The following is a 26,575-nucleotide window of genomic DNA, read 5'->3' on the forward strand; positions in this document are numbered from 1 at the left end:
GATACAAACTGCTATGCAGCTTTCTAATAGCAATCCACTAGAACAAGAAGGCAGTGTACAGGGACGTCAATTAACAGAAATTAAGAGGGGGGATATATATCTTTCCGAACGAAAGATATAAATCCGAATTGGCAAGCCATGACAAAAACAAACAAAGAAAAATCTCAAGCCGAAGAAAACAAAAGGGACTACGGCCAGATGAAGGAAAAGACAAACTTAAACGACACGGATATTTCGCCTGTATAAAACAATGCTTCTTCAATGCTAAGACCTAAGATTAAATCTAAAATAACTTAAATTAGATAAAATCGAAAATGAAGAAAAAAAAAAAAAAAACTGTATCTATACATAAAATACTTGCTACTGCTCAAGCAACTCTATTTAGCTTCTGCGGTGTTCAATCACAGCGGCAACAATTGTATATATATACATATATATATATATATATATATATATATATATATATATATATATATATATATATATATATATATATATATATATATATATTATTTTTTATTTCCTGGTTTTAGATTTGATCTAACTTTAAGTTATTTCAAATTTTATCTTTGTTTGTTAGCGTTGAAGACGCCTTGTTTTATATAGACGATGTATCCACGTTGTTTCAGTCTGTCTTTTTCTTCTAATGGCCATAGTCCCTTTTGTTTGCTTCAACTTGAGATTTTTTCTCTCTTTATTTATGTATCTTTCAAGATCTAGGGGGCTATTTTGATGGGCGTGCCCCTCAACAAAGGCCATTTTTCATTGAAAATATCGAAGAATTTTTTCAAAATATAATGGGAAGTAGTGAAGTACGTCAATACTAGCGTGTATCATGCAAATTTTCATTTTCACAACTTCCAAATTCGACACTATTCTTTATCAACATCACCAAAATAGAGTAAGCTACAGTGGCTACAATACGGTATATACTTCCCATAACTCCACGCTATTCTCATTCAGCACCAACAAGATAGCTTGAGGTACAGCAGTTATTATAGGCTATTTTGATAAGGGAGAACTAACTATTAATAGATGTTACCTGACAGGCTACGAGCATTTGGGTTTTCTGAGATTTGGGATCGCCAATTTTTTAACTGGATTAGCAGTATTTAAATTCAGTATTACTTTTAAAGTTCTTTTACGTTGTGGGTCCGGGATTACGCTCATCGATACATCATTAAATGGCCCAACCACCGACAATGAACTTTTTTGTGAATTACCTTAATTTCAGGGTTGATCCTAATAGTTAAGCTCTACTTAATTATAAAAATGCTTTGACCCCTAAGACTCTAAGATTCCCAAATGCTATGATCCCTAAAATTAAATGCTATGACCCCTAAGCATCCCAATTACAACCTAAAGCTTACGATATTTATTTAATCGATTAGATTTACGGTAGATTTACGATATCTAACTAAAACAAAAATTATTTTATAATAACGTACTCAATTTTATTCGTGAAGATCGTGTCTTAAAAAAATACTCAAAACTCTTCAAGAGAGAAAAAGGCACCTTTTTTTAAAAGTCAATAAAATATTGCTTCGAAATGAACTAAACGAAAACTAAAATCTCCTAATAAATACGAAAAACGAAGTATTGAGAAAACGCACATAAGCGCATAAACAATAAGAAACAAGGAACAAAGAGTAAGACATAAAAACTAGGAAGAAAATTGCAGATCCATTTTCAAGCAGATCACTTTCGAAAGGTTCCATAGTCTAGAAAAGAGAAAAATTAACAAAACACACAAATAGTCCAAACCTATACAAAAGGCTAAAAAATAATGCAAAAAAGTATATACTACAGAACAAGCTTTAATTTATTTAAACACTAATTTGAATCCACCGGTATTTCACAACAACGAATGAATTATGAACGAGACACGAGTTGGGACGTGTTTAAAGCTTTGATGCTTCTAGGCCCAAGCGTTTTTGCTGCTCCGCTTTTCCGATATTTCGGGGAAATCCCTGAAAAGTCATGAGTACTGGAAGTTCTGAACAGAACGCAACTGATGAGGCAAAAGTAATGAAAGAGAGAGGTGATACTGAACACTCAGCTGCCATTCTTGGAAGACATCTGATAGTTTATAAGTAGCGATGGAATTCCTGTGTTGTTTAAAAATAACTTTTTGTGAATAGGCAGCGCGGCGGCAGAGTGCACCTGGCACTTTGACGATGATAATTTATTGCATACCCTGTTACTGTGCGTCCCTAGGCCCGGGACTAGAGAGCCAATTGATAAATCTGGGCCTGGACATGAGACATCAATACTAATGAGAGAAAAAAGAGAGATCATTTTCCCTCAATGCTATGGTAAAGAGTATGCTAATGTGACGTATTTTCGTGAGCTTATCATACTCTTCTTCGATTATGGAGATACGAATTGCCCCGCCTTTTAAAAACCTGATTGGTTTTAAACCTACCCATGTGAAATTTTTTCCGGCCTATATAAAACCTGATTGGTTATTAAATTTTCTGGGTGTAATTTTAAGCCAATAGAATAAAAAGCTCTTGAGCTGCAAGAACTATTACAAGTGAACTACCGGTTTCTCTGTGTCAATGCTGTTTAAGAGAGTCGTGTTCAGAAATTTCTTCGCTGAGGGAGTAGCTGGTAAATAATTTCTTAGACCACACTGCCTTCCCTTTTACAGTTGAAACGGAGTTTTACAACTAAGGGGTAAAATTTTTTTAAAAAGAGGAAAAAACAATTCTTTAATACAAAAAATCAGAGGCAACGCTATAGCGTTGCCTATAGTAAAGAGCCATAAGGCTTCAATGTTTTATTAATGTTTTTTTCAGAGATACTTCACATGGAAGGTATGGTCATATATACTTCAGAAGGACCTTATTCAATTTGAAATCAGAAGTCCTAGTGCCCTTTTTAAGAGTAAAAAATGATCGGAGGGCAGCTAGATCCTCAACGACCTTTTTCTCCCAAATGCCTTTCCATTTCCCATTTGGAAGCCTTTATCAACGAAAAAAAGAAAAAAAAACACCCCAAACAAAACTTGTTAAAACAAAGAAAACACAAAAACGCTAAAAAAAAAAAAAAAAAAAAAAAAAAAAAAAAAAAAAACGGAGGAAATCTCACATTTAAAGAAAATTTGAGTTTCCTCTCAAATCCTTCTAGAAATTTTTGTTTAAATATGAGTTTCCTTTCTAGCTTCTGGATGTGAAACCTAAATATTTGGACTCTTATTATTATTTTTGTGTCTTTTTAAACCGTCTAAGAGTATTTTACCCGTTATTAATAGATTTTCCTCTCAGCTGACAGCAGATGATGTTTAGAGACATTATGATTGAGAACTGTCTACCGTTTTAAGATCTTTAAGGCCTAGGAAGAAGACCTAGTAAAGACTTTAAGACCTAGAAAGAAGAGAAGATATTGGTAAACAACCAGCATTTTTTAGTTTTTGGGGCGGAGAAACAAGCTGGGGATTTAACCTAAAAGACTACTTTCAGCATGGGCGTAGTTCCAGTATGTTTATTGGGGGGGGGGGAGAAGGGGTTCACACTCGGAGAGTACGGGGGTATGGGATATCCTTCAGGGTACTTTCAAAAAGTCTAAAAATTTATTTTGAGAAACTATATTATAATGGACACTGAACACCCGAAGGAAAAAAGTAAAGATAGCATTGCCTGCCCAAAAATAAGAATTAATTAAATAAGTTTATAATTAAAATAAGTTTTTAATAGCACATTCCTCTTCAAGCAGTAGTGAAGAAAGTTACTATTTAGCAAAGATACTACTCGGTTAATTTCAAAACATTAAGCAATACATAATAAACAGACATCAAATAAACATAAAATTAAGAAATGGTGCTCAGATTTTACTAAAATTATCAGCAATGAAATGCTGCAGACGACAGTATGGTGTAGTACGGTGAATTTCATATAAGCTTGGCGGTTTTGCCAGCGTTTCTGCTAATACTAAAATGCATATACTCCTTCCCCTTCCCTCAACTTATTCGTCCAGCACAGGTGTATACGGTTTTAGGGGGGAGGGGAGGTGTACGGAGGGGCATTTTCCCCGGGCGCAGATATTTTAGAGGCGCAAAATTCAAAATAAATAATATAATGGTTATAATTATTTTTAATTTTTGAAATTTTATTTTTATTAAAATAAAGCAGAGGGCACAGAACATCAACATTCCTCATCAACATTCCTTAAAAATAAAAGTAAGTAGACCAAATTAATTAATTCTAATGTTTTTTTTTTGTCAAATTTTGTATTCAAATTTGCAAAGGCTAAAGTAAGAAAAGTCAGATTTAAATAAATGGAAAATTTGTTGATAAATGAAAATTTTGTTAATAAATAAAAAGTTTGTTCAAATTTGACCTGAAAACTTTTAAGAGGCAGGGGGTGGATGGCTGGGCGCCTATCCAGATTTTTCCCAGTACGCAAGAGAGGCCAGAACCGCCACTGAGCACAGGGGACTAAGTCTTGCAGTTTAACTACGCGCTATTTCAACAGCCCCGTGCATCCTGTCATTCAGTTGCATGCTATTTGAAAATGGTATCGTAGAGAACCAAAAAGTACACCCTTAGAAACGCCATTATCGAAACCTCTTTGAACAAGAAGGAAAATCACTTTTTTTAATTGGCAGTACTCATATGACCTCTTCTTTTCTGCTGCTTTTTCTCTTCATCACCCTCGCCGCACTGGAACATCACAAACAGCTATTTTAAAAGCTAGTTCTTACATCCTATCATTTTTTATAAATTCGACTCGATAAAACCGTTATAAAGTGTCACATGGTACCCTACAAGCGCAATTTCGGGCATTTACTGCTCTAATTCCTCTAATTTTTTTGCCCTAAAAGGGCAAAATTAATTATGGCACCTCCCCTCCCGACTCAAACATACATAAAAAGGCCCCAGAAGCCCCAGCCACGAGGGCTTCTTTGCTGGAAAGGACAACCTTTCCCCTTAAAAACGGTCCTGACCTCAGGGGGTACGAATACGATGGGATGCGTGTTGCACCGAAGACAAATCCTGACAGACAACAGGGATAATATACCCCTCGTAATTGCAAGTTGCGGCGAGCCGGACCTAACTGGATTGAGACTTTGACCCCCCCCCCCGTAAGCCAGTACTTGCATCTTGGCGACACCCAAACTCAAACCTAAGTCCTGAACAATTAATTAAAACCATATATAAGAGAAAATACACTGCCACAGCTAGGTTTAAACTGTAATCTTTGCGTTCGTATAAAGAGGACCATCATTCCTGGGCTGTGAGAACTATCATGGCCACTGGAAGATGATTTGGCAAACCACAAGGATTTTTGAAGACCAATGAAAATACAGATCCAAGTTAGCAGGATTAAAAACTAAAACCCAAAAAAACTGAGCGAGCCACTCACCGATAATTACTGTATCAAAATTCAAAGCTGTCGTTCCGTACTAGTAAATGACTAAGTAGCGAAAACTATTTTATTCGTCAATTTCTCTTACAGAGATGAAACAGGGGGGCGGTTGTCCTTCTGAAATATTAGCTATTTTCGTCCAGTAGTTTCGTGGGCCTGAAAAAACCATACTCGATCTTTATTTCTTCAAATCTGTTTCTGTTATACCTCTTGAACTCTTAATGCAACAAAAATGCAGTTTTTTGCACCGAAAATTTATTAGAAAAATCGCAATTTAAAGCTGACCCAGGAAAGATAATTAGTATTCTGATTAAATGGTAGAAGTTGATTGCGAAAACAGAATTACGACAATTTCGAAAATAGCCTGAATCCCGTCAAAAATCGTGCCGGATTAAAATAAAAACTGCGCTATGGGAGAGTTACAGTCCCCCATCTTGAGCACCAAGGAAAATCAATTCTTCGCATGGGAAGCAGTGATGTCTCTCCTTTTTTATTCTCCTTTTTCTTGTTTTGTCTCCTTCTTCTTCTTGTTAGCAATTTATTTTCAACCGAGCCTTCTTCAAAGATTGTACGACCACTAGTTCGGTACAATCACCCCGGAAAACCCCCCAGAAAAAACATCAATGCTTCTTCCATGCATAAAAGAACTTTTTTTTTTGTTATTCGAAGTAGAAGACTCTAATTATTCCATATTGGGTTTTCCGACAACGATGATGCCAATGGCGCAGTTTACGTTTAAATCCAACACAATTTTCAAGGGGACTCTGGCTCTTTTTCAAAATTCCGATATATTTGTCTTCGCAATTTTTTAAGATTAGCCAAAATGACAGTTCCCATTCCTGAGCAATCTTGAAATGGCAATTTTTCTTCACTTGGTAGTTTTTTTTTTCAAACAACTTTTTAAACCTACGGTTACTATGGGCAGTGGTTAGCTCTAGACCCCGGCGCCGCGCCGGCGGATCGACCGAACGCTGCCGACGAGAGGCCCGGTCGAACGCCGCCAAAGTGTCATAACGCCGCCGGCAGAGGCGGCGGCGTTCGGTCGACTTTAAATTATTTTTCGGCAATTCTTTATTGCGTCAGCCGCAAAGTCGGAGCTTTTCCTTCTCGTGTGGTTTAGTATTTCGATTTTACTGATTAGAAATCAAGCAGGGCTTGCACTATCCCCGAATTTTCGGGTATTTCCCCAAAAATCTATGCGTCACCCCGAAAAAAAATTTGGTTCCCGAATCCCTGAAAATCACGCATTCACGGTGCCTCTCCTAGCGATTTATCACCAGTGACTTTCCCTGCCAAATATTACTTTGCATACCATAATTCTTCACTACTCTCTTGTTCATTAATTTTCGTCTCTTTTGTTACTTTGCATAAAAACCAGACAGATACAATATGTAATTGCAAATATTGCAATATACACAGTTCTTCATATATTGACAAAAAAAAGGATCGTCTTTATCAAACGAGTTTAAATCATTTCGAATGCAGTTTCCCAATTGCTATTTCTTACATCTTTCGTAGTCAAGAATTTTATTTTCAAGTTGAATAGAATTATAGAACGCTTTCAGTACTATACAGCTTCAGCCTTCAGTTGGATTTTGAAATTGACACCCGACAGATTGTTTCTACACCTGAATTGTAAGTTTGCAGATTTTTTTTTTGCTGTTTTTAGATAAGATTTTCTTAATATTTAATACTCAATTGTTGAACGCCTGATAGAAAATACAATCTTCTTTCTGAAACATTTTTACCCCCCCCCCAAAAAAAAAACCCTTCTTTTGAGACAAAATTTAGCTATAGACTAAGCTAAGAACAAGGTTGGCAAATTAAAGATTGAACCGGAAGTTACCCCAAAAATATGATTAATGAAAAATGGTATATTATTGCCAATAGGGGGGGATAGGGGTCTATCATTTTTAAATGATAATACCTCTTTTTTTTATTGAAAGCAGGGATGCCAAAAAGATAATTATTTTTTTCATTTAAAGTGGAGACAGAAAAAAATGATACCAAATTCCCTGGGAAACCATTAAAATATTTTGATAGACTCGCCCCCCCCCAGTAGGACTTGTTCGTTGTCTTGGGTATTTTGCGATTTGTCATAGGCTACTGGCCTAATTTGGCTTTTGTGAGTGCTCCCTTTTAATTAGACTATTTGGATCTTATTGAATGCCATGGTGAATCTATGACTCAGTTTTCCAATAATTTGAGGTATATCTGAATAATTTCGACATTTTGTTGTTGTCTTTGTACCCCTTTACTGTTTAACGTTATTTTGAGTGTTTGTTTGAACCATATAGTGACCTAGCTAATTATTAAGTAACTTATTTTTCTAATGTAAGCTGAGACGGTATCCTATCAAGATGGTATCCAGAGGGGGGGGGGGGGTAGTGAGGTATTACATTTAAATGATAATATCTCGAATTTTTTTTTTATTGAAAGCAGGGATCCCAAAAAGTTATTTTTTAATATAAAGCAGAGACGGCATCCTATTAAGGTGGTATCCAGAGGAAGGGGGGTAGTGAGCTATCATATTTAAATGATAATACCTCAATTTTTTTTTAAAGCAGGGGTGCCCATAAGTTAATTACTTTTATTCATTTAAAGCAGGACGGTATCCAATCAAGATGGTATCCAGGGGGGGGGGGGCATAGGGAGTTATTATATTTAGGTACATCATACTTAACTGGCACTTACAACACATTTTTTGAATAACATTATCAACAAACGTAGAAATGGTAAGAACGTATGACGTTTTATTAAGCCACTATTGTGATTTGAGCAGCGTCACACAGTCTTTTATCATAAACCAAAACTCATTCACTCTTTCTACTCTTTTCATACCATTCAATACAAATTAACTCAATTTAACTTTTTTTTTAACTTTTTGTTTTAAAAATTAATTACAATTTAACATTTTTTTAAATAAATAAAAAAAAAAAAAAAAAAAAAAATTAATTCCCACCCAATAAAAACTTTTTTAATCTAATTTTAAACTGAAATTGTTTTTCTGACTCCCTAATGCTCTCCGGTAAACCATTCCAAAAATAAACTGCATAATTTATAATTACAAAACCAGATAGACTCGTACTCCTTACTTCTGAGACTAAGCTTCCACGACCTCTAGTCCTATGATGATGATAATCAGAATTAAACTTAAAAAATCTCTAAAATATTCTGGAGATAATCTATTAAGCACCTGGTAAGTAAACACTCCCGCCTGATGGTCCCTGATCTGATGAATATTTAAAATTCTAAGACTAATAAAAGATTCACGCGTATGCTCATACTGAACAAACTCACCCAGTACTCGAAGTGCCTTATTCTGCAGAATCTGCAGTCTTTTAATATTTGAAGTAAAATTAGATGCATAAATACAGCAACCATAAACAATAAAAGGATGAAAAACAGTATGATATATATTTCTTAAAACACTTAAGGGCAACACGTGTTTCAAACGCCACATCACTCCAAGACCTCGTGCAAGTTTAGAAGAAATCATATTTATGTGTTTCTTCCAACTCAAATTATTATCAACATAAAATCCTAAATATTTTTTTTCAAAAACCTGTGAAAGCGACAAATTTTCAAATACTACGGAAGCACTATTTACAATTTTTCCTACCCTACTAAAAATCATATAATTTGTCTTAGAAGCATTAACAGCAAGGTAACTCAAGGAGGTAAACACCAAAAGGTTTTCCAGCGTTCGGTTTGCTTTACCCACTAGTTCTTCCAGTGACTGTGCAGAAATCGTCAAAGCAGTATCATCTGCAAATGCTGTAACAGTTGCTTCAGGCATGTAGAACCTCAGAGTATCTATGTATACGAGAAAGAGTAATGGACCAAGGACTGAGCCCTGAGGAACACCACATTTTACAGGATAAACTCCGCTAACGATGTCATCTACCATTACTTTAGTTGACCTTCCATACAAGTATGATTTAAACCAATCCAAGCAAACATCTTTTATCCCCAGACTAGATAGGCGACACAGCAGCAACTCAAAATCCACAGTGTCAAAGGCTTTTTTGAAGTCAACAAAGATCGTTAAAGGAATAAGACCTTTTTCTAGAGTTCCATTGATTACATCCAGAAGATGATGAACAGCATGGCTAGTAGAATGTTTACTGCGGAATACAAATTGGCTGTCACACAATATTCCTAGTTTATCCAAATATTCATAAAGTCTCCTGTGAATTATCTTTTCATAGATTTTAGAAAAAATAGGTAATAACGAAATCGGTCGCCAATTCTATAGTTTTTGTTTCTTCCCCCCTTTATTCAATTGTATTACCTTTGACAATTTAAGACCACTTGGGAATTCACCGGTCTGGAATGATAGATTTATCATGTCAGTTAGACAAGGTAATATATAAACTAGGATAGCATTTACAGCTCTAAGATTAAGTCCATCTATTCCGGCCGAGTTGGACTTCAGTCCATTCACTGTGCTCTCGATCTCCTTTGTTGTGCACTTCTCGAACGAAAAAAATGCGCCCTTCGCCTCGATTATCAATAAAGGACTTCACCAGATGTCTTCTAGACTTTTTAGCTACGTCTTCCTTAATACTCGCGCCTATGTTCGTGAAATATTTTCCGAATTCATCAGCCATTTCCTGTTTATCAGTGATTTCACTTCCATTCACCATCAGACTCTTTACTCCATCATTATCATTAGTCTTCCCTTTTAAAACCTCATTTATTAGTCGCCAGGTTCCTTTTGCATTACCACTTTTACCATCAAAAGCAGAAGCATAATATGCTTTTTTCTCACTGCGATGCGTATGGTTAATTTTGTTTCTGACTCGCTTAAATTCTTCAAATAAACTCGCATTTTACGGGCTCTGTAAATGTTTTTCAAAAAGCTGGTTTCGCATTTCCATCATTTCAAGCAATTCTGTGGTAACCTATAGCTTTCTTGGCTCATTTTTCTTTTTCCTCATTTTCCTCAGAGGACAAGACGCCTCATATACCGGTAAGAGAATATTCATAAACCTGTCAAATGCTGTAGTTGCATTCTGCTCTTCGCTAACTTCATCCCATGCTATAGTACTAACTTGCTCTTTCAGCTTTCCCAAGTTATTATTTCTCATATCTCTATAAACTCTCTTACTTAGGTTTTTAGTTGAAGTTTTGATACTATTTATCATACAAACAATCGGGAGGTGGTCAGAAGCAGGTTGAAGGAGAACATCACAGAATGCTTGCCTCAATAGATTTGAAGAAACAAATATGTTATCAATTAATGTTGCCGACTGAGCAGTGATACGGGAAGGAATCAGATTCACTGGGTACAAATCATGAGATAATGCAAGATTTAAAAATTCTAAATTAAAACTATTTAAATTCAATAAATCAAAATTAAAATCACCCAGAATAACACACTCTGATCGATTAGACTGGGCCCTGCTTAAAGACATATCAAACTCCTGAAAAAATTCCTCCGGATGAGCACCAGGGGGTCTATAAACCAGGCAAACAATTAACTGTTTACCATTATTTATTTCAATCTCAAGAGAAAAAATTTCTATCTTACCTTCAGTCCATAAATAAAGGTCCTCCCTTTCCTCAAAATTCAATCCCTCTCTCACCAAAAATGCATGTCCCCTGTACCCCATTGAATGCTGCAACTTTGATATCAGTTGGTAATCTGGAAAAGCGTAGGAAGGGAGAAGACTATACAAACTCGAGAATGATTCACAAATTCCCAACGCATCAATCACACTATCAATATTACTTAAAAACTGAACAATTTCTTCAAAAGCCGACGTTATGTGGCAATTCCATTGAGCAACACACAAACTATATACCTTATGTTCGTTACGTAAGTTAATTCGTAAGTTACGTAAATATGTCTTTTAGGATGACTTAATCCTCCAAAGTTCCCCAGGGGGGAGGTCTGAAAATTTTGAGCCTTACCCAATGTTTATATATAGTATTGGTTATTGGGAAGTATACAGACGTTTTCAGGGGGGATTTTTTCTGGTAGCGGGGGCGGGGTCGGGGGTTATGTGGGAGGATCTTTAAATGGAGGAAGTTTTCATGGGGGAAGGGACATTGCTATGAAGGGCGCGCCGGATTTCCCAGCATTATTGAAAAAAAAGATAATAAATTAAATAATAAAGAAAAAACAACAAGTTTTTCAACTGAAAGTAAGGAGAAAAATCAAAACTTAAAACGAACATAAATTATTACGCATAAGATTGGGCTGGCCCCCTAGTCAATACCCGGATCTTTAAGCCAAAGATATTTTAGTACTTTCATAAGAGCTATTTATTCTAATTAACGGCCTTTGTGATTAAGGGGTCAGTCTTAAAGAATTGGAACAAAATTTGATTTTTAGCGTGAGCGAAGTATTGACTAGGGGGCGAACACCCCTAATATATGTATTAAAAATATATGAATATAGAAGTTCGTTACGTAAGTTAATTCGTAAGTTACGTATATTTATTACTAAAACTAAACAACTTTCGAGAAAGCCATTTAACCAAATAAAAGTAAAATTAGTATGCAAATTTGGTTTTAATTATTCATGTACGGTGAGCCAAAATCAAAACCTGCATCAATTCAAAAACGTTCAAAAATTAAATGAAAAAAAAGGGTTTTTTTTAACTGATAGCAAGGAGCAACATTAAAACTTAAAACGAACAGAAATTATTCCGCATATAAAGGGGTTGTCCCCTCCTCAACACCTTGCTCTTTACGCTAAAGTTTGACTCTTTCTCAAACAACTCTATTTTTTAAAACAATAAAAAACTTTACTAATAATAAAAAACTTTACTAATAATAATAATATAAAAATATAAATGTTTTTACTTTTATAACTTTAATAAATCAAATAATATTAACATTTTGATTACTAAATATCAGTGCATGTATATTAAACTGACAATGCACATTCATTTGTATTTTTTTTAGTAAAGTGCAAATTATGTTCTGGTCTTGGGAAGGCAAAGGGGTTTTGAGCCCTATTCATGTTAATTTCAGCTCGTTTTGAGTTTGACTCGGTTATTTATTGTAATTTCTGTTCATTTTGGGTTTCATTTATTTATCAATGCTGGTTTGTGGTAGTTTCACGCTTGGTAGATTATTTGATTTTATTTCTGCTCATTTTTGGTTTACCTTACTTTTCTTTTGTGGAAAAACTTCTTTTGTGGAAATTATTTTAAAATTAATTTCTGTTCCTTTTATAGTCTAAAGACATAGTCTTTTCAGGGAAAAAGAAAATAATATTTTTAATCTTTTCGTTTTTTTAAGACTTTAGAGTTTGGCCTGCTATTTGTATGCTGGAGAAAAATTTTCAGCAATTTTTAACAACATACACCCTTTTAAAAATCTGGACGCAAATAGTAGTGTTTGATTTAGTTTCATATCTCCTCTAGTTGACCTGAAATAGAAAACTTGATACCATTCGCAAAAAAAATCTGTTTACTTTCTTTGATAGCTTAGATACACTTACGCTATTTTGATTTGATTAAATTTTAAGAGCAGAAGTAGCCTCGAAAGTTTGAACATAATACCCTCAGTCGTTCTTGGGATACTGCTCAGATGCCTTATTGGGAATTAGCATTAACACAGTGCATTTTAATTTAATCTTAAGGCAAAATTTAGTTTTTAAACATAGCGGCCGAATGGGAGGTGGGGGGTGGGAGGGAGAATAGTTGGCCTCCAATCACTTTCGACTATTAAAAAGCCCTTTCTATTTTCAATCGAATGAGCCCTTTTTGAAGTTCCTATGAAAAATTCTTCGATACGAAATGCCCTGGTCTAAATAAAAAAAAAAAAAAAAAAAAAATAATAATACATTGTACCCACATTGATCTTTACTATAAAAATGTCAAGCCTTCCAATCCCTTTCGACTATTAAAAAGGGCACTAGCCCTTTCAATTTCCTATCGAATGAGCCCTTTTTGAGTTTTACGAGAACGCTTTCTATAAACCCCTAATATGTCCCCTGGGCATAAATTACAACCCTTACCCTGAGGGCTGTGAGGGGGGTGTCATCCTCAAAGACCTAATTTCCAGAACTTTCAACTACATTAAACAAAATGGCTATATAAAAAGTTTGATTGGATGTGTTTGGGGAAATGGTGGGCGTGATAGGGGCGTTAGTTGCACCCCAATAACTTACAACTATTCAAAAAGGCACTAGCCCTTTCAATTTCCAATACAATGAGCCCTTTTGAAGTTTATACGACAACGCTCTCAATTAAAACTTAATATGCCCCCAGGGCATAACTTACAACGCTTACCCTGAGTGCTGGGGGGGAGGGGGTTGTCGTTCTAAGTGACCTAATTACCAGAACTTTTAAGTACGTTGTACAAAACTGCTATATCAATATTTTGCTTGGCTGTGCTTGGGGAAACGGTAGGCATGAGAGGGGGGTTAGTTACCCTCCAATCACTTCCAACTATTAAAAAGGGTTCTAGCCCTTTCAATTTCCGATCAAATGAGCCCTTTTTGAAGTTTCTACGACAACGCTTTCTATAAAAACCTTATATGCCCCAGGGCATAACTTACAACCCTTGACCTGAGGGCTGTGAGGGGTTATCATTCACAAAAACATAATTTCGAGAACGTTCAACTAGGTTGAACATCATGTCTATCTATGAATTTCGGTTGGATGCGTTTGTAGAAAAGGTGGCCGTGAGAGGGGGGTTATTTGCCATCCAATCAATTTCGAATATTAAAATGTACACTAGCCGTTTAAATTTCCAACTGGATGATTCCTTTTTAAAGTTTCTACGACAACGCTTTCTATAAAAAAAACCTTATATGCCCCCAGGGCATAACTTAAATCCCTTACCCCGAGGGCTGTGGGGGGAGTTTCATCCTCAAAAAAATAATTTCTAGACTTTTTAACTACGTCGAACAAAATGGCTATCTCATTGATTATGTTATAGTAAACCAAAGACTGACAGGATCAATACAAGATACTAGGGTATATAGTAGTGCAGTTATTGATGTTAAAAGTAAGGATCACCATCTAAAATTTTGATTGGATGTGTTTGGGAAAATGGTGGGTGTGAGAGGGGTGTTAGTTATTCTCCAATCACTTTCCACTATTAAAAAGGGCACAAGCTCTTCTATTTTCCAATCAAATCAGACCTTTTTGAAGTTTCTACAACATCAATATCTATAAGAACCTTATATGCCCCCAGGGCATAACTTACAACCCTTGCCCTGAGGGCTCTGAGTGAGTTATCATCCTCAAAGACCTAATTTCTAAAACTTTCAACTATGTTGAAAAAATAACTATCTAAAAAATTTGATTGGATGTGTTTGGGGAAAAGGTGGGCGTGAGAAATGGGGTTAGTTGTCCCCAAATCACTTTCAACTATTAGAAATGGCACTAGCCATTTGAATTGCCAATTGTACGAGCCCTTTTACAAGTTTCTACGACAAAGCTTTGAATAAAAACCATATACGTTCCCAGGGTATAAAGTAGAACCCCTACCTTGATGGCGATGGGGAGAGTAACACTCACTTAGATATAATTTCCGGACCTTTCAACTACTTTGAGCTAATTGGCTATCTAAAAATTTTCATTGGATTTGTTTGGATATAAGGTGGGCGTGGAAGGGGTGTTAGTTGCCTTCCAATCACTTAAGACTATTAAAAAGGGCACTAGCCATTTCAATTTCCAATCACATGAGCCCTTTTTGAAGTTTCTACAACAACACTTTCTATAAAAACCTTATATGCCCCCAGGGCATAACTTACAACCCTTGCCCTAAGGGATGTAGGGGGGTTGTCTTCATCAAAGACCTAATTTCCAGAACTTTTTACTACGTTGAACAAAACGGCTATATCAAAATTTTGATTGGATGTGTTTGGGGAAAAGGGGGGCTTGAGAGGAGGGTTATTTGCCCTCTAATCACTTTCGACTATTAAAGAGGGTCCTAGCCCTTTGAATTTCCAATCGAATGAGCCTCTTTTGAAGTTTCTACGACAACGCTTTCTATAAAAACCTTATATGCCCCCAGGGAACAACTTAAAGACCTTGCCCTGAGGCCTGTGGGGGAGTGTCCTCCTCAAAAACATAATTTCTATCTGGAAATGAACTACGCTGAACAAAATGGCTATCTCAAAATTTTGACTGAATGTGTTTGGGGAAATGGTGGGCGTGGAAGGGGTGTTAGGTGCTTTCCAATCGCTTTCGACTATTAAAAGGGCACAAGCCACTGCAATTTCCAATCGAATGAGCCCTTTTCGAAGTTTCTACGACAACTCCTTCGATAAGAAGTGCCGTTGTCTAAGACCAAAAAAAAAAAAAAAAAAAAAAAAAAACATTGTGCCAAAATCGTTATTTACTTAGGCAGCGCTACTGTGCTGCCTATGATAAAAAACAAAATTGGAAACATTTTTTGATCAAGTGACATTATTCTTTGAGCAAACGTCTGAAAGAAAAGCCAATCAATCTCATCTTTTTTTACCCGTTGTTGCATTTACTTATTTTTGCTATGTTAAATTTGGAAGCCAGTAAACAGATCGTAAAATAAAATTTGATATTTGATAATAATTAGATATTTTCCTTCAAATTTTAAGTAAATAAAGAGAGCGAAATATACTTTGATATTTGACAATAATTTGATATTTGATAATAATTCGTATTGTCTCTCAAATTTTAAGTAAGTAAAAAGAATGAAAAGTTTATGAGACACAACATTTTTTACACGTAAATTTTCTGTTTCTCTCTGGGTCTACGCTGAATGTGCATACATCAATTACTATCGAGCATCTGAATCAGTGTTTCCATTCAGCATGGTCCAGAAAGAAGTAGGCGAGCCAAAAAAGTAAGTAGAAAAAGTAAAAAAACAAAAAAACGGTTTCAAATATAAGTAAAAAATAAGTAGTTTATGCATAAATTATTGGAAGAATTTGGATAAGAAATTAGACTTTTCGAGGCTCACGTTAGACTTTTCTCTGATAAATGACTTTACACTTTAATTTTAAACCAGCACAAAAATAGAAAGGGATAATATAAGATAAAATACTGGCTAACGCTTCAAACTAAAAGCTTCCAAAGCTTTTTAAGCGAATCATCAACGACCATGTGGCTGTGGCCACCTTTTTATTTTAGTCCGCAATTCGTCTGAAGAGTGGTCCAAAGGGTGACACTGGCTAGCCGATTGCGCTTTTCTGTCTTGATCGATTTTAAGAAACTAAAGAGCTTTTCTATTACGGAATTTGAAAATGGGAAACAGAAGAGAAATTTGACTACTTTAAAACTTTTTTCGATCTTCTTACGTCCAGTAGTCGTTTTTACACTTGCGACATATTTCCAGAACAAATCTGCGGGACACTTTCACAGTCCATGTCATCTGAGGGGTAAACAAAAACCAATTCTCGCCACTCTTTTTAATACTTACTTTCTTCCACGAAGGATGTGAAAAAAGTTAGCAGGGTTTTAGCTTCTCCTGAAAAAGTGAAAGACGGATTCACAATCTCAACAAACTCGTATATACTCACCTTCAAACGGGAATCTTTTCTGAATTTGTATTACTGCTTCTTTGTATAATTCTCTGGCAATACTCTTGACTTTCACATTAAATCTAAAAGGTGGCTTTCGGCGTTCAAACCAAGATACACTTGGTCAAGCTTAAGGTAAATGTCTTCACTGACCATGTCTACATCCTTGATGTTTTTTTTCGGTTCCAAAGGTAGGAAGCAGTAAGGAAATTCATGCAGAACGTCTTCACTACAGATTCTACTTCTTTTCCAACTTGAATAAAATGGTGCCTCATTCTGGAAAAGCCTATTGAATTCGTTGAATATTCCAGGAGCATATTCTACAAACTTCATCAGTACCCGCTGATAGGGATTCCTTAGCGTCGATATAACCTGGTCGTTACCATGCGACGGGTCTTCGACTGCTAAATTCATCCAGTAAAATGTCGAGGACTTCGATTGCTCCAAAAGTCCTCTTACAGTTTGTTGGAAAGAGAGGCATCGTGTAGGAGTGAGAGCAAGAAACTTTCTTTCAGGAACTTGGGTGAATATTTGAAATTGTTTGTATGCATGTATTTGCTTGGCACTGTGCCTAAAATGGGAAGTTACAGTTCGACAAAGATCCTCAAATCCGTGATGGGATGGGCTCTGATTTGCATTCGAATAACGTCCAAGAACATTATATCTTTCTTTTGTTTTAAGCTATCGGTGTTGGGGAGACTTAAATTTTTGTCAGGTCTTGAAAAACAGTTAATCAGTCCTGTACAGAGTTATACCCGGAATTTTTGTTCGGGAGGGGGGGGGGGGTACTAAAAAATTCCTTTCGTGAACTTTCTCTAAAGGCCTAGAACCTGCTAACTCACCCGCCTCCTACATGCAGCCCTGATACTGTATAAAAACGAAAAGAAAATTTTGTACAGTCTTTGGAAGTTAAAGTGCGTTCAGATAGGCCACTAAATAGAATTCATTTTAAAAACCGAGTGTTTCTGAGCAAAGTAAAGAGTGAAGTTGAAACTTAAGACGAAAAAAATTATAAATTCTCAGTCTATCTAATATTTTTCAATAAAACTAGCCCTTTACAGAAAACATAAAAGCCAAGTATAAAAAAAAGAATATTAATTAGGAGTCAAATGTGAGTACGTAGCCTCACAACAACAAACCAATCTATATCGCTTTTCATAGTCTTACACGAGCTGTAATATCATTAAATTTCACTATATAATTAAAAGTACCAGTTATGAAATTTTGAATTATGATAAAAATTCTAAAGCGTCTGTAGTCCTAGTGCTGTCAAGACTTCACTTCGAATGTGTCTATAAAATTATCATAGAGTATCCTTTTCAGATCCAAACGACAGTTAATCATTGAGCTGATCTCATTGTGCAGAAGTGGTACCTAATTAAACGAAAAAAATTGAGCAACAATGCTTTGTTTTTATGCTGTTAAAAGTGCCTTAAAAAGATTTACTTTTACTGTACCAAAACTCTTATATCGTTTTGTGTTTTCAGTAAAGCACTAGTTTTCTATAATCCTGTAAAGATAGGGAAATATCACCGGCTGATTATTTGGCGCTAGTTTTATCGATGTGTATAAAAACACGATGGAAAATACCCCCCCCCACTCCTGCAGAAAATACCCTTTCGGAAAATATATTTTTTTTCATTGTTTGTTTCTACTATGCGTTCCTTTCTTTTGGTCACCTTATAATTACTATATAGTCACCGATTAACCCCCACCCTTCCTACCACCCCCGCGGCCGTCAATGTTTCAATTATTGCACGTCATTTTTATATCAGCCCATCTAATGCCTAGACATGATAGCTATAGGCTAAAAATCATACAAAAGTTACTTCTCTTTTTCTTCATACTAACATTATTTGACATTATCAACCAACGGTTCGTGATAAACAAGTCCAAAAATAACATAAAACTTCACAAAAAAATATGAGCCTATTAACCAAATTTTTACTTTAAGGAGTAATGTAAATTTTTTAAAGATAATATTTTTGGCATCACTTCCGTTTGAATCCCATATTCCCCGACCTTTTATATATTCTATGGCTAAATTTTGCCTCATTTGGAGGGGTCGCGGGTGGTGCAATTTTTACGGTAAGAAGATTGTATTTAGGGATAGTTTAGGGATATTTAGGGATAGTTCTTAAGAAGAAATACAACTATACAATGTTTTCTTTAAATTATTTTGTTTTTATCCCCGGATTAGCCTTCATACAGGGTTACTAATTGTTCAAAAAATAGAAGTTGTAAAGGTAGGCCTAGATATTTAAACAAATTTACTTGGCTATCCCTAATTTCAGCAGAATGTATTTTCCGTAAAACTTATTTCGCCTAACTAACAGCTATGCAAGATCTTAAGATCCTAAAACTGTAATTTGAAATATTACGCACGCTGAAAATATTACACGAGTGAAGGGACCAGAATAATAATTGTGAGGGAAGTAGAAGGTGAATACGTTTAAGGATAAAAGGTTGTATAACAAATACAATTCTCAGAGAAAACAGAAAAGAACTTTCAAATGGAACAAAAATTTAAACGGTAAGAATTCCTGGCAAAAAGATCAATTCCTTTAATATATCATGCGTTTAATCATTCGGTACTAAACATTAATACAGTATACAGTAATCCAAAAATCCAACAGAATGTTCCATTAAACAACTTCAAGTATATTTCTTGGCTACTTTTGTGAGCATATGAAGATCCCTCTATATTTAAATTGTATCGGTCTGGTTTTTAAGACAAAGTAACACAGGAGACGAAAATTAACAAACAAGAGAGTGATGAAAAATTATGGTATGTTAAGTAATATTTGCTATGAATAGTCAATAGGGGTGACACCGTGATTTTCTGGGAATCAATTTTTTTTTCGGGGAGACATATATTTTTGGGGAAATTCCCGGAAATTCGGGGATAGGGGAAGCCCTGAGTAAATTGGCGAATAAATGCGTCTGTAACTATGGCAGTTTTAACCTGAATGGCCTAATTAAGACGACACAAAGTATATGCGATTATAAACAGGCTATGAAACAAACTAAATCCAGGTCAGTCCCTTCTGGAATTGCATTACCTTTGAGATAGGAGAAGATTCCGCTCTCGAAATGATGCCCCTGCTAAAAAAAAGTTGCACCCTGCCATTCTATAAAATATTATAGGATTATAATTCAACAGAATCTAAACCAAAACAATTGGCTGGCACGAAAACTTAAACCTCCAAAAATAAATAGAAAGTATGTAGATTTAATATTTGGAAGTAGGCAAGTCCAAAAATAAGCATTCTACTGCCAAAATAAGTAGAAAGTAAGTAGATTTAATATTTGGAAGTAGGCAATTCCAAAAATAAGTATTCTACTGCCAAAATAAGTAGAAATGGAAACACTGATCTGAATAATGACTTTAGGTCTGTGTTTATTTTCGTTCAATTTTTTTTTTTTGGGGGGGGGGAGGATGCGGTATCTTAAAGAGTCACCCTGTCCAGTCCATTAGAAATGCTTTTAGTTTTGCGTGGCAAGACTATTTGGAATTGACTAGGCGGTGCTGCCACAGCTTGTAGAGCTTAGATAAGAGATCCGAATGAAAGACAGAAAACTAAAGGAAAAAACCTACCTTCCGGATATCTTAGAAAAACCATTTGTGTCGTCGTTTCTTTCCGATATTTTAATAGCTTATTTCAAATAACAGCAAAGTTACATAAATAAGTTCAAAAGCCAGTCTAAGCAATTATTTTTGCAAACAATTTTACTTCACAGGATTTTTTTTATCAAGAAACATAAAACAAAACTACAATTATTATTGTCACATTAATAGCGTCTATTATTACTTTCCTTTCGAATATATAACTTATTTATCTAGTTTTTACTTTGGATCTGGCTGAGTAATTTAGGTTCCTCTTAACTACCGTAGAATTTATTTTTTCATATTCGAACTTTCTAAACTTATTTATAATTTGCGTTTTCCAAACTGTAAAAAAACTTGCGTTTTCTTAAATTGGATGAAAAAATTGCATTACAAATTAAATTAAAAAAAATGCACAATAAAAAGTGACAACGAAAGAAAAAATTAGCCGTAAGAAAGAAAAGATTATACTATTTGAAAAATTAGCTGCGAAAAAATTAGTAATCAATCTACGATAGAAAAATTCCTTGCGACAAGCGGAGTTGAACCACGAAACCTCTGATCGATGGGCCCGAGTTCATCCACCGCGCTGTCACAAAGTATACGAGGATTGGATTTTTCTACGAATCTGTTCACATACAAAGACACGAAATAATCATGATAAAAATCAAAATTGGAAGAACGAAGAACATGTTTTTTTTTTAAGAATAAATACATTCATAATTTTAAATTTTATTTTACTATTATACAATGATACATTTTTGTCAAATCTTTATTTTATTAAACTCATTTTGATTACATTTTATTAAAATATACAGAAACTGATGCTTAATAAAATTCTAATTAATAATTTTTGATGCAATCTGTTTAGTTGGTCGAAGCAGTGTTTTGAATCTATAAATCAATAACTTATTTAAATGTTGGTTTTGTCTACATTTGAAAGCAAAGAGTTAATATTAAGGATATTTGGATAAAATATATTGCGTATAAGAGTAATAAAGATTGATTATTTAACAAATGAGGACACTAATCAAAAAATATCAATGGTATCTTTTTTCTAATTTTATAATGATTTTTAAACTATACAAATAAGTTTTCAGCCAAGCACAAGGGATGCTCTGGTCTTATAGGGTTTAAGGGAATGGTAACTCTACCCTTATTTCTTGTAAAAATTTTCATTCCTAAATTCGACTGGATTATTAATTTTTAAGTTTTGTTATTTTCACGTTTCGTCTAGTCGTCCATAGAAGCATCTTTTAACTTAGTATTTGACGTAAGAACGTTCTTGTTGAAAATCATTCTCGTTTAGTTGTATTACAATTCCGTTCTTCGTTTTTTGGGATGTTCTTAATATTTTCTGCAACTACTAATTATTTTTTCCGCTTTGAGTTTTCGCCTACAGAACAATTGTGTTTGTTTTAAGTTTGAAATATTACATAACTATATCTCTAGTCATTTTAGATTTCAATATGGTTCTTTATTTATAGTTGAAAGTTTCTCCATCCCGTTTTGTGTCGGAGATAGAGATCTTCATATTTAATGAAACTTGCATCATTCGAAAAAGTAAATTAGTTTTTATTCGATTAAAAGGAGCAATTTTTTTTTCAGAAAAAGGCATTCCCTAAAATGTTCTGGTATGCCTGCTTAGAAAACATCAAAAATCAACTGAAAGGAAGCATAATTTGAGTAATTTGAGCGCCTCCTAAGGAATTGGGGAATGGAGTATTCCTAAGATCAGGATTGCAAAAAAGGAGGGCCTTCCCCAATGGAAGATGGAGCAATTTTTTTTTCAGAAAAAGGCATTCCCTAAAATGTTCTGGTATGCCTGCTTAGAAAACATAAAAAATCAACTGAAAGGAAGCATAATTTGAGTAATTTGACAGCTTTGAGGGTTGGGTTCCCGTTCAGCTATGCTGAGCAAAATGGCTGGCTATCTTAAACTTTGATTGGAAGTATTTGGAAAATTATGGGCTAAAGACGAGGGATGATTGCTCTCCAATCACTTTTGACTCTTAAAAAGTGTACTAGAACTTTGAATATCTAATCAAATTAGATTTTTTCAAATATCAATGATGCTACTAGCTAAGATAGATCAGCGCTGCCTATGATATTGCTTATATGCTCTTTAATACTTGCATGCGTTAAGTTTTCGTTTAATTGAAACTCGACCTAAGCGTTTCAACTTAATGCCCTTAGTGTCGTGTCATTAGTTACAGTAACCGTAGGAGTAGTATCAAAAGTATACACATAGTGTCTTCTGGCTAGTTCAAAATCTGTCACAACTTACCCTGAATTGTCTAACTTAATAATGTAAGCTGTTATTGATATTGCTTTGCCACCCTATTCAAAATCTACATGATCACAATCTACACAATCTACATGGTTTGTTTTGATTTAGTTCAGTATACGCCTAAATATTCCTTGAAAGCTTAACCCTAATACATTTAGCTTGTCTAGTAGCAATAGTTGTAGTAGCAGTATGCACATAGCACCTTTTTTCCAAAATCCCCTTCAACACACGATGAAATTTTTAACCTCCCACTGTCATCCGGTCCTGAAGCCTTGCTGATATGTCCTCTTGACAACCTATGTGGGCACTGTGTGTTTCGATTTATTTCAATACAGTTACAATATTGCCTAAAATTTTCGTCTTAATACCCTCAGGTTTATTACCAGTAGTAGTAGCACCAGTAGTTATAGTAGTAGCAGCAGTAGCAGTAGAGGTAGAGTTAATAGTAGTAGTCTTAGCTTTAGCAGCAATAGTAGTAGTAGAAGTAATAATATAGTAGCAGTAGTAGTAGTTGTAGGAGTAGAAACAGTAGTATTATGATGCAAATATACTCTTTTGGTTAGTTCAACATCCCCCACAACAAGCGTTGTAAGTTTTAACTTCGCACATGAAACTATTCTTAAGATATTGCTGATATGCCCTTTTGACAACCTGCATACGGATTGCAGGTTGTCATCCGTACAACAGAAATTTTCAAAAATATTCTCTGAAAATTTCACCTTCATACCCTTAAGTATAGTTGTCATAGTAGTCAAAGCAGAAGTATAACTACTCAGCTTAATACAATTAGCCATTGCTATAAAATTCTCGATTTACTCTTTTGATAACCTGTATATTCATATACTTGTTGAAATTTTCATCTTAATGCTCTTAACCTTAGAAGTATTTGCATTAGAAGTAGTAGTTGGAGCAAAAGTAATAGTAGTAGTAGAGCTAGTAAATGCAGCAGTGGTAGCAGCATGTGTATTAGTAAGCAAATATTGCCTTTTGTTCAATTGATCTTCCCCTTTTAGCATTCTCTGAGAGTTCCAACTTAACACAAAAATCAACTTGTAAGCCATGCTCTTTTGACAATCTAAATGCACGTAGTGTCTTTTGCTAGTTCAAATTTGCCTTCAATATTTTCTCAAGTTGCTCTTAACCTTAAGCCTTAACCTTAACTTTAAAATTGCTCTTAACCTTGTTTGCGATAGAAGTAGTAGTTGGAGTACTAATAATAGTAGTGGTAGAACAAGTAAATGCTGCAGTAGTAGTAGTAGTATCTCTGAGAGTTCCAACTTAATATATAAATCAATTCTTAAGATACGCTATTTTGACAATCTAAATGCACATAGAGTCTTTCGTTAGTTTGAATTTGATATCAATATTCTCTCAAATTTTACCATAGACTTAGTCTTAATAGTACTATTACCACAGTAGTTTCGGTTGTTGTAGAAGTAGTTGTAGTGTTAATGCATTAAAATTGAACATCCGCTAGAAGCTAGCTAGTACCATTAAGTGCATTAAAATTGAACATAGCTAGTACCTCCGGGACAGAACGCTAGAAGCTAAATAGCTTTTCTAAGATTTTCGGAAAGTAGAAGCTGGTTTACTATTTCTTGTCATTTATTCGGATCTTTTATCCAAGCTCTACAAGTTATGGTATACCAGACAAATACATTAATGTGATTAGTGTAGGATGAATAACATTTCCCCTACTATATTATTCTCCTACTATGTACGAGAATAACACTGCTGCGGTTAAGGTAGGAAATGAGGTAAGCAGCTGGTTTTGTATTGAATCAGGAGTTAAGCAGGGTTGTGTTCTATCCCCATTTATATGGATTATTTTAATGGAATTCGTCTTAAGGAGCACAGGAAAGGCAATGGGAGACCACGAGATCAAATGGGGAGGAAAAAGTCTCCTGGACTTGGATTATACTGATGATTTAAGCATCCTCGATGAAAGTGTGAGTAAAATTAATGGAGTTTTAGAGGTTTTGTGAGTTCAAGGTGCTAGAATAGGTTTGAAAATTAATGTTAAAAAGACTAAGTCACTAAGGCTAGAAATAAGTGAAGATGAAAAGGTGACTTTGGGTAAAGAAAAGATTGATCAGTTGGACAGCTTCTTTTACCTTGGTAGTATTATTAGTAAAGATGGCTGGAGCAGTGAAGATGTCAAAAGTAAAATAGTCAAGAGTTAGGCTGTTTTTTCACAGTTAAAAAAAAGTTTGACAGAATAATAAGATAAGTCTGCGAACTCAGAATAGAATATTGAAAACTACAGTGATGAAAGTGGTAAAACATGATTCTGAAGTATGAGTGCTCCAAAAAGCAGATGAAGGTTAGCTAGATATTTTCCAGAGAAATTGCCTTAGGATTGTTCTGGGTACACGGCTGACTGACCGTATTTCAAACAATAGGCTATACGAAAAATGTGGTTCAACACCACTTTCTAGGGCTATAATGAAAGAAAGGTTGAGGTGGCTAGAGCACGTTGTGCGGATGAAGGATGACATATTGCCGAAGATTGTCCTTTTCGGCCAACCGTCTAGCGCTAAATGGAAAGCAGGTCGTCCTCGTCTGGGGTGGGAGGACGTCATAAACAAAGATTTAAAGGAAATGGGAACTTCATGGGCGGGCGTAAAAAGGGAGGCTTTAAATAGATTGGGATGGAGGAGGAGCCTGCATAGCTGTGTTGGCCTCAGGCGGCTTGGTGCTGCGGTGAGTTGTTAGTAGTAGTAGTGGTATATAAGATAATCCTTTAAGGTATCGAATCCCCTTTAAATAAAAGAAAATACTTTTGAAAGAAAACTTAGGATGGGAAAGAAAAACTCGAGGAAAACTTAAAGCGAAACTTTTAGAAAACTTAACTACTTAAAGCAAACTTCAAGTAAAACTTAAAACTTCTGTTGGCAAGGAAGTAAAAGCACATAAAGCTCGCAAGAATCTGTGCTGCTTGTCATCTTTATATAAAGTAATAACTGCATGCATTTGATCTATTTAATGCCAGTTCCATGTTGGCAACATATCTGCTCCCTACATATCTAGGCTCAGTAGTATCCGTAAGCATTAATATACAGTTGTGATTCAAAATCAAAAGCATTTCAACCTTGAGCGCCCATAGGCTGAATTCCAGGAGGGTCTTACCTGGTCTAATTGACAATTTTTATGGGCGCCCATGTCTCAACTAATCATAAATTACTTGAGCTACGTAAAAGGATTCAATACCTTGAGCATCGTTTTGTGAGCATCAACGTCGGCTGACTGTCTCAAAGGCATAGGGTCCATTAGCAAATTCTCCTAGGGGACTACTTATCACTGAGACCTACTGAGAATTTGTGATTTGATTATAAAATTTGATTGAAAAGACAATGGAGTCGACAAAGTTTTCAATCAAAGCAGGTTGAGCCACATAAAATTCGAAGAGCTGTTAAACTGATCAAATGACATTTCTTTTGAGGTGATTTTTGAATTATCATAGCAGGTATACTAGAACGTTTTTAGGGACAACCATTTTTTATGAATTTTAAAAAGAAAATTCTGCTTCTTTTGATCGAAAAAAAAATTTGCACTTCCTAATGATATAAGTTTACCTTAAACTAAATATCTTTATCTCTGCCACAAAACAATAGAAGTTGCAAGGTTTTTCTAAGATTTCGGGGAAAGTAGATGTCGACTTTTAGTTTTCTGCCGATTATTCGAATCGCTTATCCAAGCTCTACAAGTTATGGAAAGACCGCCCAATCAATTCTAATAGTTTGGCCACACAAACTAAAAAAGTTTATAATGGACGAGATTCTTTATGGTATTAAATTCCCTTAAACTTAATTTAATTTGAATTTAATTCAAGCTT

At 35.0% G+C, this 26,575-nt stretch overlaps 1 long non-coding RNA gene across 3 annotated transcripts in view; it reads right to left on the bottom strand.

The window, feature by feature from the left end:
* Positions 1-1,328: 1,328 nt before the first annotated feature.
* Positions 1,329-26,575, bottom strand: part of LOC148955921 (uncharacterized) — a 38,013-nt gene continuing 12,766 nt past the window's right edge. For 2 of the 3 annotated variants that reach the window (XR_016142107.1, XR_016142106.1), the window contains exons 4-5: positions 5,368-5,526; positions 1,329-1,721 (exon numbers count right to left, since the gene is read on the bottom strand). This is a non-coding gene — a long non-coding RNA (uncharacterized LOC148955921). The remainder of the gene's footprint in view (positions 1,722-5,367; positions 5,527-26,575) is intronic. The other variant, XR_016142108.1, reaches the window with a different exon arrangement.

This window comes from Artemia sp. Qi Xiang Cuo, chromosome 1 (genome assembly GCF_049724085.1).
Source record: "Artemia sp. Qi Xiang Cuo chromosome 1, ASM4972408v1, whole genome shotgun sequence".
NCBI classification, from domain to species: Eukaryota; Metazoa; Arthropoda; class Branchiopoda; order Anostraca; family Artemiidae; genus Artemia; species Artemia sp. Qi Xiang Cuo.